This window comes from Vombatus ursinus, unplaced genomic scaffold (genome assembly GCF_900497805.2).
Source record: "Vombatus ursinus unplaced genomic scaffold, bare-nosed wombat genome assembly UNPS02014874.1, whole genome shotgun sequence".
Lineage (NCBI taxonomy): Eukaryota > Metazoa > Chordata > Mammalia > Diprotodontia > Vombatidae > Vombatus > Vombatus ursinus.
In genome coordinates, this window is record NW_020954652.1 from 11,079,896 (window position 1) to 11,095,076 (window position 15,181).

The following is a 15,181-nucleotide window of genomic DNA, read 5'->3' on the forward strand; positions in this document are numbered from 1 at the left end:
ATTTTGCCTTGTACTACATGTTTGTCTTTGGCTGAGTCTCTAAGGGCATTGCCTCCCTCAAAGTGAGAAATGGGAAAGACCTTCGCTTTAAAAGGCCAAGGTCTCCCATTGCATCCTGGGCAGCTGTCAAGATCTGTAGCTGCCCACTGGACACAGATGGAGGAGAAAGTGAGGATAGTGATTTTGCACAGCCCTCAATTACTCAAATTCAATTCATTTGCAAGTCATGGCATCACCTCCCTGATATCATGCTCCTCTTCGAGAACGAAGGACAAACCAGACACACAAATCTCCCTAGACCAGTTTACTTATCTCTAAAATGAGTGAGTTGTGTTCTGTGACATCTTATATAACTTTTAACTCTGTGTCCATGATTCTAATGTCTACTCTTTGAATTCCGGTCATTCGAATAGTAAGGCACTTCTTCAAAGAGATTCTAGGAAAGAACTCACCTAGGGATAGATGCATGTTGTCATTGAGAAGACAGTTGGGACAGGGCTATAAAAATACGGAGAGTCAGGAGTGGAGGTGGGTTAGATTTTACTACACAATTGTGTTTCATTTTACCTTTATCCTCAACACAGCTAAAAAAAAATGGAAATTAAAAAAAAATCTTTTTAATGTCAGGGTGAGTTAATTATGAACGTGAGTGCTCCTGACAATATTCTTTCAGGCCTTATTACTCTTTTATATTCATCCTTACTCTTGTGTTCACAATATAACCTTCAGCTCAAATGGCCAATTACGTGGGACTCTCTCCTCCTTGGTGCAGATTGATTGGTCAATGTCACAGTCTACGTGAGGGGGAGAATCAGTGAGAACTGGAAGCCAGAACAGCCAGGACCTCTTGTCTCTCTAGCTTTCATAAACTTCCCTTGCCCCTCAGAGCTACCTGGCACTGAATAACCAATCTCCACCGAAGAGAAGAGAGTCCCATATAAATGGCCTTTTGAGTTACAATACTCTATATTTGTCTCTTTAAAACCTAATTTGCTTGATAGCTAAATGTGTATGGAAATCAGTTTCTCTAAGAGCTCTCAGATATCTTCATGGACACCATTGTTGGGATCTGTATTCTTGATAACTCCCCAACTTTCTCAGGCTGACTTGCCTCACAGATTTTACGACGACAGGATCCTATTTAGCCATTTTCTCTGTACTGAAATTTGCTTTTTGAAAAGCATATAAATTATGTCTGAATTATCTCTCCTTTATCAAAAGTTCTACCAAAAAACATTAAACCATCTTTCAAGGTTCCTGCAACTTGTACTACAGGTTTCTTCTATCCTCATTAGAACAAGTTTCAGAATAATAATTCCTCTTTCATCTTTTGAAAAAATGTAATGATAATTAAAAGCAAGTAAAGAATACATTGATTCTGCCTTTGTCAGAGAGACAAAGAGACAGATATATAGACAAAGAGACAGTGATAAAGAGACAGAGAAGAAGAAGAAGAAGAAGAAGAAGAAGAAGAAGAAGAAAAAGAAGAGGAGGAGGAGGAGAAAGAAGAGAAAGGGAGAAGAAAAAAGAAATACAGAGAGATAGAGACAGAGATGGGAAGATGGAGGGAGAGAGAGAGAGTGAGACAGAGAGAGACAGGAGAGAAGAATAGAGAGGCAGAGAAAGAGACGAACAAAAAGAAGAGATGAGCAGATGTGTGGATAGTATAGTCATGTAATCAATAATCAAACAAAAATATGCATTTATTAAACTGCTCTCGGTTTTAGGAATTATGCTAGTCCCTACCCTCCACAAGCTTACATGGCAGAATTGTGATCTCCTTCTGAACTCTGTATCTAGTTTCACCTTCTATCTGCTTGATAGGTAGTGTACTCGCTTTATAATAATGCTTCTGGTTTTTTGTTTGATTTTCATTGTTGTTTTCCCCTCCATTGTTCTCTATGCAAAGTTCTTCACAGTGCCCCTCCCCCCAACCTCTGGCACCTAGGCATCCTTATATGAATGTTTGCTCATAATATGTAGTCCTACTCTGCTGACCTTTTATCTTACAATTACCTTTCTGATAACTTTTGAACTGCCAGAATCATAGTTCAATCATCAATCCTCTCTATTTTTTTTTCAAGCTGAACCTATAATTTCATTAATGTAGGGACCTTCTGGTGAGTAATTTACTCTACCAATACACGTCAAAACCTTTGCAACAACTTATAATATTAGAAATGTTATAATGTTATATAATGTTGCCTAGAGCACAGCCACATGGGTCAGAGGAGGGATATAAATGCTTTCCCAAGAATAGCAACAGTTCTTGATGCACTACAAGAGATAATCTCTTCACTGATACCTACTTACTATGAGATTGAATTTGCATGGTTTCATAGGATATATAATTCACTTTGTTAATTGCCCATACTTGATGCATTTGAGGACATGAATTATCTTATTTATTCTCTTATTGATAATATCTGTTGAATTACATATTTCCTGGCCCCAGTCAGGCATTCCCAACCCCTTCCTATAAAAGAGTACACCATTCTTAGATGTAAAGCTATGGATGATGAAATCACAACCTATTCTTAGATGTCATCTTCTTAACCAACTGACCAGTCCTCAGATATATCTTTTTTTTTTTGTGAGTATTTCAGTTAGAAGCATGGATATAAACACAATCCTAAACAACATAATGCATTGAGTGATGGACTTAGAGTCTGAAAATACCTGAGTGCAAATTCTGCCAAAGTACCTTACTAGTTGAATGACCATGGAAATGTCACTTGTGCTATCTTAAGCTCTCTTTCCTCACCTGGAAAACAGAGATAATAATAGCCACTATCTCTTGCAGAGTTCCTGAGAGGATTAATTGGGATACCATAAGGCAAAGATTTTGTAAACCTTAAAGTGCTTTGTGAAGAGTAGCTATTATTATTAAATACCACAGCTTCCCCTGAGATTTTCCACTGCTTGACCAGGTCTTACTTATCTCTGGCAAGGCTTTCTGCCTTAATTCTAGAGGTATAATTAATTTATATCAATGAATAATGGGGGCAGGTTGTGGTCTTCATGTTGACAAATTTTTGGAGCGTCACTTTCAAGTCCTAAATACATGAACCGGGATCACAGGAGGGATGTTTATTTTTCATGGGAGGTCAATAAATGCTTACCTCCCTATCTTTCCACAGGATGACAGCAATCAGCACTTCTTATCTCTTTGCCTAATCATTACTCTCTGCTGGTGGATGACTACCCTCAACATAGAAATCCATCATTATTTCGTGGAACTAATTTTGCATTTCCCTCTAAAGACATAGTTTCCATTATTATTATTGGAGGCAGTTAGATGGTACTTTGGAAACACTGGAAGACTTGGAGTCAGGAGATCTGTTCAAATTCTGCCTTTGGTGCTAGCTATATGAGCCTGGGCAAGTTATTTAACATTTCTCTTCATTTCTGTCAGGTAAAAATGGGAATAATAATAGCACCTACCTCCCAGGATTGTTGTGAGAATCAGTGTTTTGCAATCCTTAAAATACTCTATAAATGCTTCATCATCATCACCACCACCACAAAAATAAACTACATCTGAATTCTGTCTCCTTTATCACAAGCTTTACCACATCTATAAATATTTTTGTACATGTGGGTCCTTTTCCCACATGTACAAAAATATTTATAGCAGCTCTTTCTGTTGTGGTAAAGAATTGGAAATTCAGAGAGTACCCATCAATTGGTGAATGACTGAAAAAGTTGTGGTATAGGAACGTAAAGGAATACTATTGTGGTATAAGAAATGATGAGCAGGTGGACTTCAGAAAAACCTGGAAAGACTTGTATGGCCTGCTGCTGAGTGAAGTGAGCAGAACCAGGAGAACATTATACACAATAACAGCCAGGTTGTGTGATAACTGAAGTTGATAGACCTAGCCCTTCTCAGCAATGCAAGAATCTAAGATATCTCCAAAGGTCTCATGATGGAAAATGTTATCCTCATCCAAAGAAAGAACTATGGAGTTTGAATGCAGACTTAAACATACTATTTGCTATTTTTTTCTGTTTTGTTTCCTCTTTCTGGTGGTTCCTCTTATTGGTTCTAATTCTTCCTTACAACATCACTAATGTGAAATTATATTTAATAGCACCATCATGGGAAGGGAGATGAGAAGGGAGTGGGAGAAAAATTTAAAACTCAAAAGTATATGGAAGTGATTGTTGATAAATCTAAATAAATTAATAAAAAGTAAAGGTAATAGCTTTCAGGGAGTAAATTTCAAACTAGGTAGAGGTGAGAAGAAGATAATAAAGGAGTGGCTGTCATTGAGCAATGACCAAGGGAAGGGTCAGCCAATGAGCCTTCCAACAAGGGGCCAGAGCACTGGATGGCAGGTGCTGAAAAAGAAACAGGGCACAGATGAGGAGTCATGGACTAGCAAGCAGAGGCCAGGGAGAGAGCAATGCAGAGCTGTCAATCCCAAGACCTTTTGCTCTGCTGGGACTTCACCCAGCATCATACTTGGAAGTCATGGGAAAGGAGACAGTCTTTGGGCTCCCCTGGGTTTGAGTACAAACTTTTTCTATATCCTTAATTTTGTAAATAAAATCATTTCAGTTTTGGAAAAAAAATCATTGCCACCATACTCATCTTTGCTGTTATTATCTATTGCTTGGTCCCAAATACCCAACTCACCTTTCTTTACCTCTGCTTGTCTGTTTCACATGCTGAAAACTTTCAATTTTCTCTCACAAGCTAAGATTCTCTTCTGTGTCTTCACATCCTTTTTTCTTTTATTTGCTCCTTCAGCTACTTTTTTTTTCTGCAGTTTTTGGTTTTCTCCATCATCTTCAATATAGGTAGTTTTTTCCTCTAGCACTTCCACCTTTTCTTCTAAAGTGGATCAACTTGTCATTACTTATCACTGGCATAAACACCAGCAGGTCAAAAATCTTTGCAAGTTGTTAAACAATTTCTTTTGCTCTCTGGATTTGCTGGAAACAAGATCCCTAGGCTTTGATCATTTTTTATTGGTAGTTTGGGGCAGTGAAAAGAATATTGAACTTAGACCTAGAACATTTCATTCAGATGCTGGCTCTGTCATGTTCTACCTTACCTCAATATCCTCACCTGTAAATTAAGGATGTCAAATTAAAAGGCCCCTGAGGTCCCCTCCAGATTTAATCTGTTTATATGACCTCTAAAGTCCCTCTAGATTAGGGGTCCTCAATTCTTTTTTTGCATGTGTCATGTCACCTATTGGACTGTTAGCACATTGAGGGTAGGATTGCCTTTTGCCTTTCTCTGTATCCCCAGTACTTAGCACATTATGTAGCACACAATAGGTGTTCAATACATGTGTACTGACTGACTGACTGACTGATAACACTGATGAACTCTATGGAGCCCTTCACAGAATAATGCTTTATAAGTAACTGTTTTATTTAGAGGTAAGTGAAAATAAAGATGTATTATTTTCCTTTCCAAGTTTTGAGCACTATATGTTTTTGAGCAAGTCATTAGCCTTCTAGTTGACTCATTTCTTAAATCACGGGGATGTACAAGATGGACCCTGAAGTCCTTTTCTACTCTAGAACTATCATCGCATGGTTTTATGATTCTTACTAGATGCAGGAAAGAAGCCAGGAAACAAAGTGTCATGAGTTTGAGAGAATAAATGGAAGGGTTAACATTTGATAGCATGAATGAAAAATATATCCAAAGCAGGAAAATGGCATATGAAAATAACTCTACAGAGAAAGGGGAATGTCATATAAGATTATGTGAGCCTACTATATTAAAAATGTTAAGATTTTGGCTGGGGAAAGAGGTAGGGGAAGGGAAAATATATTCAGTTTAAGCAGAAGTGAAGAATTACTACTGCAAATATAGAAACAAGACAGATTAATAACTACTTGGCAGAGGAAAAAGAGAATTGAAGAGGTTGAGATAATAATTGCACTGAGAGTATAGTAAGTCATTGTTGTTCCTAGTAGGTACATGTGTCTTTGCTCTCCCCAGGGGTTCTTTTGTCTCTCTGGCTCAAGGCCACTTTTTCTCTTCTGCCCTCTGGATGGTCCCTGTCCAATACTTCTACTTGAGCTAGGATTTCAGCTAGAGGCAGGGTTGGGAGAGTGGGGAGAGAAAGGATTAAGGAGCAGCAGCTACCTTAGCATTACTTAGCAGAATAAGCAAATCAGGGCTGGTGGAGGAGGATGTCCTAAGCAGATTCCATGGATCTTTACCCCTATGGATGTCGTGCTCACAGGCTCTAAAGTTATTCTCTGTGGTACCTGGTGGCATACCCTAGGATTGTTTGTCTGTGGTATATAACAATCCCCCTTAATGCTAGTATATTACCTACCTCTGTTCATTTTTTTCCAACATATCCTGTCTATAGCTTGTTTGTGTATCATTGCTTTTATGTTTTCTCCCCCATTTGACTATGAGCTCCTCAAGAACAGATACTATCAGAGATGGGGGGGTGTAGCCAAGATGGCAGAGTGAAAGCAGTGACTTGTTTGAGCTCTCCCTCAAACTCCTCCAAATTCCTGTAAAAATGGCTCTAAACAAATTCTAAAGCAGCAGAACTCACAAAAAGACAGAGTGAAACAAATTTCTAGCCCAAGACAACCTGGATGGTTGATCAGAAAGGCCATCACTCTGGGCTGGGAGAGGAGCCAGTTCAGTGTGGGCGCACAGGCCTCAGCAAACCTGGAGCAGGCCTCAGAGGACTGAAATCTCAGGCAGCTGTGGCAGTTTCCAGACCTCTCAACCCACAAATACCAAAGGCGACTTAGAAGGTCAGCAGGAAAAGTCTGTTTCTGTGGTGAGAGAGAAGCTAGGTCTCAGCCCCAGTTCCTGAGTGTGCCCCTGGGACAGTGGCTGCTTCCTGAGCTTCCGGCCCACAGACTGAGGGGGAATCAAGTGACTGATCAAATGGTGGTTGCAGGGATCTCCTTGCCAGTGCTGAGGCAGGAATCTCTTGCTTTGCCTGTGCTTGCGTCTGGGTCACAGTTCTGAGTGTCCTGGGGAAAGGACGAATGCTGGCATGGTGAGCTTGTAGTGGTGGTGGAGAGGAAATCCTCCTCACAGTTCCAAGACAGAAAAGAGTGCTTGTGATCACTCATAGTACAGGGCACAGACCAGGAAATGAGTAAACACCTCACCCCTTATCATACCACCTTGGAAGAACTGAAAATTTACAGGTCCCTAGAAGTATCTCTGAAAACAGGTGTACAAACCCTTGAAACTTGGGACAGTCTACTCTCCACATTGGAAGCAGACTTCTACCTTAATAAAGAGTTTAAACTCAAGTAATTGGCTGGAATCATGAGCAAACCTTGCAAGAAGTGTCAGACCATAGAATAATTTTTTGGTAACAAAGAAGATCAAAACATTGAACCAGAAGAAAACAACAAAGTCAAAGCTCCTACATCCAAAGCCTCCAAGAAAAATATGAATCAGTCATAGGCCTTGGAAGAGCTCAAAAAGGATTTTGAGAAGCAAGTAAGAGAAGTAGAGGAAAAACTGGGAAGAGAAATGAGAGTGATGCAAGAAAATCATGAAAAACAAGTCAATACCTTGCTAAAGGAGACCCAAAAAAATACTGAAGAAAATAACACCTTAAAAAATAGCCTAACCCAAATGGCAAAAGAGGTCCAAAAAGTCAATGAGGAGAAGAATGCCCTAAAAAGCAAAATTGGCCAAATGGAAAAGGAAGTCTAAAAGATTACTGAAGAAAATACTTCCTGAAAAATTAGAATAGAGCAATTGGAAGCTAATGACTTTATGAGAAATCAAGACACTGTAAAACAAATCCAAAAGACTGAAAAAATTAGAAAACAATGTGAAGTATCTCATTGGAAAAAACAACTGACCTGGAAAATAGATCCAGGAGAGAGAATTTAAAAATTATTGGACTATCTGAAAGCCATGATCAAAAAAGAGCCTAGACAACATCTTTCAAGAAATGATCAAGGAAAACTGCCTTGATATATTCAAACCAGAGGGCAAAATAGAAATGGAAAGAATCCACCGATCTCCCCCTGAAAGAGATCCCCAAAGGAAAACTCCTAGGAATATTGTAGTCAAATTCCAGAGTTCCCAGGTCAAGAAAAAATTATTACAAGCACCCAGAAAGAAACAATTCAAGTACTGTGGAAACACAATCAGGATAACACAAGATTTAACAGCTTCTACATTAAGGGACTGCAGGGAATGGAATATAATATTCCAGAGGGCAAAGGAGATAGGATTACAACCAAGAATCACCTACCCAGCAAAACTGAGTGTAATCTGCCAGGGGAAAAAATGGTAATTCAATGAAATAGAGGACTTTCAAGCATTCTTGATGGAAAGATAAGAGCTGAATAGAAAATTTGACTTTCAAATACAAGACTCACATGGAACAGGAAGAGGTAAACAGGAAAGAGAAATCACAAGAGACTTATTAAGGTTGAACTGTTTACATTCTTGCATGGAAAGATGATATTTATAACTCATAAGACCTTTGTCAGTATTAGGGTAGTTGGAGGGAAAAATTATATGTACGTATGTATGTATGTATAGATAGATAGATAGATATACAAATATATATCTATATATAGAGATATATAGATATAGATATACATAGATAGAAGGCAGAGGGTGAGTTGAAGATGAAGGGGTGATAGCTAGAGAATAAAATTAAAGGGTGAGAGAAGATTATACTGGGAGAAGGAGAAAGGAGAGGTAGAATGGGGTAAATTATCTCACAAAAAAAAACAGAAAAGAAGAGGCTCTTACAGTGAAGGGGAAACAGGGGAAGGTGAGAGGGAATGAGTGAATCTTATTCTCGTAGGATTTGACATAAGGAGGGAATAACATACACATTCAATTGGGTATGGAAATATGTCTTACCCTACAGGAAAATAGGGGGAGAAGGGGACAAGAGAGCAGGGGAATGATAGAGAGGAGGGCAGATTGGGAAAGGAGGTAATCAGAAGCAAACATTTCTGAGAAGGGAAAGGGTCAAAAGAAAGAATAGAATAAATGGGGGGGATAGGATTAAGGGAAATAGAGTTAGTTTTTCACAACATGACTACTGTGGAAGGGTTTTGCATAACTGCACATGTATAACCTATATTGAGTTGCTTGCCTTTTCAATGAGGATGGGTGGGGAGGGAGGAAGGGAGAAAATTTGGAACTCAAAGTTTTAAAAACACATGTTTAAAAAAATGTTTTCACATGGAACTGGGAAATAAGAAATACGGGAATGGGGTGCAGAAATCCATCCTGCCTTACTGGAAAATTGAAGGGGAAGGGGATAAGAGAAGGGGGGGAGAAATAGAAGGGAGGAGGCTAGGGGAAGGGATGTTCAGAATGCATGCCATCTTAGGGTAGGGGTAGGGGCAAGATGGGGTGAAAATTTGGAACTCAAAATCTTGTGGAAGTAAATGTTGAAAACTAAAAATAAATAAATTTAAAAAAAAGAACAGGGACTATCTTTTGCCTTTATTTGTATCCTCAGTACTTAGCACAATACCTAGCACATAGTGGGTACATAACATGTGTTTTATTGACTGACTGATAAATATATGAAAATAACTTACTGCAGCTTATTTGAAGGGACTCAGATTAAAGGAAGTTACATTACCAACTAACAAATTGAAATAATCATTGAATTATATCATCTTAGATTAAAAAAGAAAGATCTCCCAAATATTCCAATTTACCCCCCAAAAAAAATTCACACTACAGCATAGGCAACATGTAGGTGTGTCCTCTAGTCTCCCCATTTGATTGGTTTTACAGTCATTCCAAAATAAATCATCAGCACCAGTCACCTTTTTTTTTTTGCCTGAGTCTCTCTTGGGAGACCTTAGTGACTCATTTAAAATCGTCAGATGACAGACAATTTTGCAAGTGAAAGGAACAAGATTCTGTCTTTGTCCCCTCCATTTGTTACTTTGTGTTCCCAGTAAAGGGAGTAAAGTCTTACATACTAGAGATTTTGAAAAGCCATCCTGAGGTAGCTCCACTATTCCAACGTCACAGAACTTGGATTATAAGCTAGGACTTGTAGCCAGCCAAACATTAATAGAAGAAGAAAGAGTGGCCTTTTTGTTCTGAGTCTAGTAGTAGCTGAGATTAATACTGTAACCATTCACCCTTTGGATGCAAACTTGTTGTGACCGATGTTATATAGGAACTGACCAGTTTTGAACTTATTTTCCAAGGACTTAGATGGTATAAGGAAAGTGTGCCCCCAAGGTGATGGGACAGCTTAACAGTAGTTGAAATGTTTCTCCTATTCTTACTATATTTTTGACATTAATATCCATTTTCAAAAGCTATCAAAAGTAAAGTGATGAAATAGAATTGTAGTACTAGTCATTGGCCCTAAAATGGGAGGAACTCAAACAGTGGAGATGTTAAGTAGTAGATATGAGAATAACCCTAACTTTTCACAATGCCTCTGGAGTCCTGAAGGGAAATGTAGCCTGACTAGCTCTGGCAGAAGAGCCAAAGAGTGATTGTCTACACATACCCTCAAAATCTTTTCCACTTAAGTCAAACAAGCTTTGGTCCTTCAATCAATGGTTGCTGCTATTCAGGCCAATTGCCACTCTAGTCAACTTCTATTATCGCCATTCTCTTTGTAGTTTTAACATTCTCCACTTCATGCCAAATGATACTCTCTAGTCTTTTGGTTAAAGAGCTGCCACACTGTCCTAGTCCTCTGATTTCCTGTTCTTCTCTGTCTCTTTTATTAGCTATTCATCTTATGGGGAAAAAAGAAAAACCAAGAAATAAAGATATTTAGATACACCTATATATTAGTACTCATCAATGTCTAATTGAATATGGATTTCTGCAAAATTATTCTCCTTTTCAGTCTGTTTCACTGTTTCTATGAGACAAAAAGTTGTTTCTAATTATCTGCCAGTCTTTTATGAAAGGTTGGATTTGTTCTTTCAAATGAGTTTGTGCCCTATACTGTTGTCATTGTTGCATTTGTCCTTCCTTCTCAAAGAGGACCATGACATCAGGGAGAAGATGATGTGACTTGCAATTGACTTTGATTTGAGTGAGGGAGGGCCTCACTTTCTCCTCCAGAGTCATGGCCAGTGGCCAGATATTCATCAGGATTACTGCAGAAGGCTCAGGATGCAATGGCAGACCCTGGCCCTTTGAAGCTAAGGTCTTTTTCTGCTTCTCACTTTGAATGAGGCAAAGCCTATTCAGTGAATAGGTTTCTTTAAGAAATGAGTCAAAAGATGGCTACTTTAATTAAAAAAAAATAAACTGGGAGGGGAAGACCCTCAGGGTTGCTGGCCAAAAGAGAAACATTCATTCTGAGTCAGGAGTGCCCAAAACACAACCATTAAGTGGTGCTTGGGTAGGGACCTATTGTTGTTCAATTTATGAACTTCAGAGTGAATTTTAAGGCTTGGTCTTTGAGAGAGAGACCTAGACAGTAAATCCCAAGTGAACTAGGTAGTTTTTGACCGTCAAAATTTACCTTCCATCCTCAGGTAAGGGAAGATGAGAGGAGAGAAGAGGAAGAGAGAGGAGAGGAGAAGAGAGTTACCCAACTGGAACCGGCCAGCTGGGTCCCCATTCAGGTAGCTCAGACTACTCACAGGTTGTATTTGTACTTCATTTTTGAAGAGGACCAAGACATCGTGGAGATGATGACGTGACTTGTGATTGACTTTGATTTGAGTGAGGGAAGGCTGTGCAAGGTGCACTTATACCTTTGTGTGACAAGAGGATCAAGGGTTTGCTCTCTGAGTAGATTTCTAGATCCTTGGGCTGCTTGATGCAATGGGTGTTATTTGTCCTCTAAGTTTCACTAAGAAATGTTGAAAAACAGAGTCAGTGTCTTTATCTTTATTCATTTTCCTATTTTTGAGTCAGCAATTTTTCTGAAGAACTTAGAGTTGTAATTACACACAATCTCATCTTGTTTGGTTTATCTTTTCCTTTCTTTGTTGATTTTTATATTTGTTCTAATTGATTATTGGTCTGAATACTCACAGCTGCTAATTCTGCAATGACTCCCACATCAATAACCATCTTGACTGCCAAGATCACTCAGATTTACTGATTACAGTGTTGGTGGTTGCTGGTCATGTCAAGCAACTTGTGAATCTCTTCTTGAAGAACCTATTCATGATACACATCAGTGAGATTCCTGAGTAATCTACAAAAACTTGCCATCCTTTATTTCTTATTCTCAAGAAATTTTTCAAATTTCTTTTTTTTTACTACTCTCCCCAATGCCCAATTTTATGTTGAAGTCATACATCAAGGTATAGGCTGATTTGAATTTTTTTGGAGGGGTGAATCTTTAAACAATTTCTCTACTACTTCATCTTCTCCAATGGTTATTGCTGCATACAGATCATTAGATGCTATTTTATAGGTGGCAAAGGATATGATTATTCTTCCCAACTGTTTTAAGCTTCCTAGTTTCTCCTAGCTTCATAGAGTGAAAATAAATATAAATAGTGATGTGAATCAGTTCATTCAGTAATTTTCAATCTCTTGGTTGTTGGACAAATATTTCACACTTAAAGTAACAGCAGTAAGTTAATGCTTATAATCAGCCTAAAACCTATATAGTTCTTAATACCCTTGGATTATTTTTTTAAATAGTCAATGAAAAAGGATAAGAGTTGCATGAGATTAAGGGCCTTTTAAAAATTTGTTTTTAGTTGTTTGTGTTATCAAGGCAAAAGAATTCATCACTTACTCATTGACCTACTTATGAACCAGCTTTCTATATTTTTATGTAAATAGCATTTTCCCAATTATATGTAAAGATAGTATTCAACATTCATTTTTATGAGATTTTTGAGTTCCACATTTTTCTCCCTCTTTCCATCTCCTCCCCTCTCCCCAAAGCTTTCCATATTCTGATGGGTTGGTGCTCACATAGGAGAAAAAAATGTACCATAATCAAAGTTTTATATTTTTGGAGAACCTTTTAAAGTTTGCAATTTCCTGTGAGGCCTTTTTCAATAATTGCTATACAAAGAGGAATGAAAGTAGGACTTATGGGGGGATGGATTTGTGATTTCATTGGTACAGGAAATTTTTACATAAGGAAATTTTCTCCATCAGCACAAGTTGGCCACTTTTCTGTAACTTATAGTCTTAGAGAATTTATCTAGAGCAGAGGTTTCAAACATATGGGTCCCTGCCAAGATGAACCTCCAAAACTCATGAGGGCCAACCAAAGCAGATTAAAATATAATCAGTAAATATTTAACAAAGTAATTTAAAATATAATAGAACACAGGTAATATTAATGTGATTTTCTAAATCAATGCACAGCTGGTAGGAATCCTGTTTTAAAATGTACATATTGTTTATTTAATTAATTAAATATTTCCCAATTACATTTAAATGTTTTGGGATTTTTTTAGATTAAGTTTTGCATTCTCTCCTTTCTGCCTGCCTCTTGTGTATTCCTTGAAAACACAAGCAATATGGTTTCAATTACACGTTTGAAGTCATGCAAAACATATTTCCATATCAGCCATTTTGCAAAAGAAAAAAAAAAGAAAGTGAAAAAAGTATGCTTCAATCTGCATTAAACATTTGTCAGTTCTCTTTCTGGAAGTAGAGAGCATTTTTCATCATGGGATCTTTAGTATTTCTTTGGATCATTGTCTCAATCAGAGTAGCTAAGTGTTTCATAGTTAATCATCATTGCAATATTGCTGTATAATTTTCTCCTGGTTCTGCTCACTTCTTTTGCATCAGTTCATCTAAGTTTTCGTAAGCTTTTCTGCAATCATCCTACTTGTCATTTCTTACAGCACAATACTGTTCCATCACAATCATATACCACAACTTGTTCAGCCATTTCCCAATAGGAGGGCATCCTTTCAATTTTCAATCCATTGTTACCACAAAAGAGCTGATTTAAATATTTTGATGCAAATAAGTCCTATCCTCTTTTTTTTTCAATCCCTTTGGGATAGAAACCTAGTAGTGGTATTGCTGGATCAAAGAATAGACATAGTTTTATAGCCCTTTGGGTGTAGTTCCAAATTGTTCACCAGAATTCTTGGGCCAGTTCACAATTCCACCAACAATGCATCATTGTCCAAGTTTTTCCTCATCTCCTAACTGGTAGGAATCTTTATGAATAGTTTAGTAGCCTCATTTCTATTTGAGTTTGATATCATTGGTGTAGAGTACTAAGAAATTAAGTTACTTTTCCAGAGTCACACAGTTAGTATGTATCAGAGACAAAATTTGAATCCAGGTTTTCCTGGTTCTCAGACTTGATGTCTATCCAAAGTGCAATGCTACCTTTATCTGTATAAAATAAATAATGATAAATAACATGAGGATCAAGGACACTCAGTATTAATGCATATTGTTCTTAGATATTAATTGAATTTCAGAAGAAAGAGCAAAAAATTAGGATAAATATTTTGAAGAGAAAGTTAAGGAAAGGAAAAAAGTAATTTGACAGAGGAGAAGAATAAAGTTAAAAAGTCACATCAGTGGAATAAAGGCTGCCAAGTTGTTGAATAACAAGTTTATGTAAGAAAGAAAATGAAATTATTTAAAGTTAAATAAATCATCATTTTGAAGCTCTACTTAATGAATATGTTTCAGTGATTAAGAAAACCAAAGTGTACATATGAAAACAGAATAAATAAGTATGTGAAGAGGAAGACATATTTACAGAAAGAGAGTTGAAGATACTGCAAAATGGGAGAGAGAAGGTCCTTTATTGCTCCTAGGATGAAATATAAACTTGTTTCTTTGTTTTTGAAAGCCATTCACAACCTGGTCCCAACCTATCTTTCCACACTCATTATATATTACTCCCATTTTTTTCAGTCTCCAATCCAGCCAAACTGGTCTTCTCTCTTATCCTTAACACATGACCCACTTTATTTCATCTCCATACCATTATCTGATTATGGGAAGTGTAGAATACATTCCCACCTAAACTCCACCTTGAGTCCATTTCTTCTTTAAAGATGCAGATAAATTATCACCTTTAACATAAATCCATTCATAATCTGCAACTATTACTGCCCCCTCTCCCTAACCACATTGTATTTCTTTTATATTTATTCTGTATATATTTATTTTATATGGATACAAACACATATTGTATCCCTAATGTATCCCACAGAAAATATAGATACAATTACTGTATTTTTAAGAGCCAAATGGAATTTGCAGAAAAGGCAATTTGTTCTGGCAGTTAAAAGT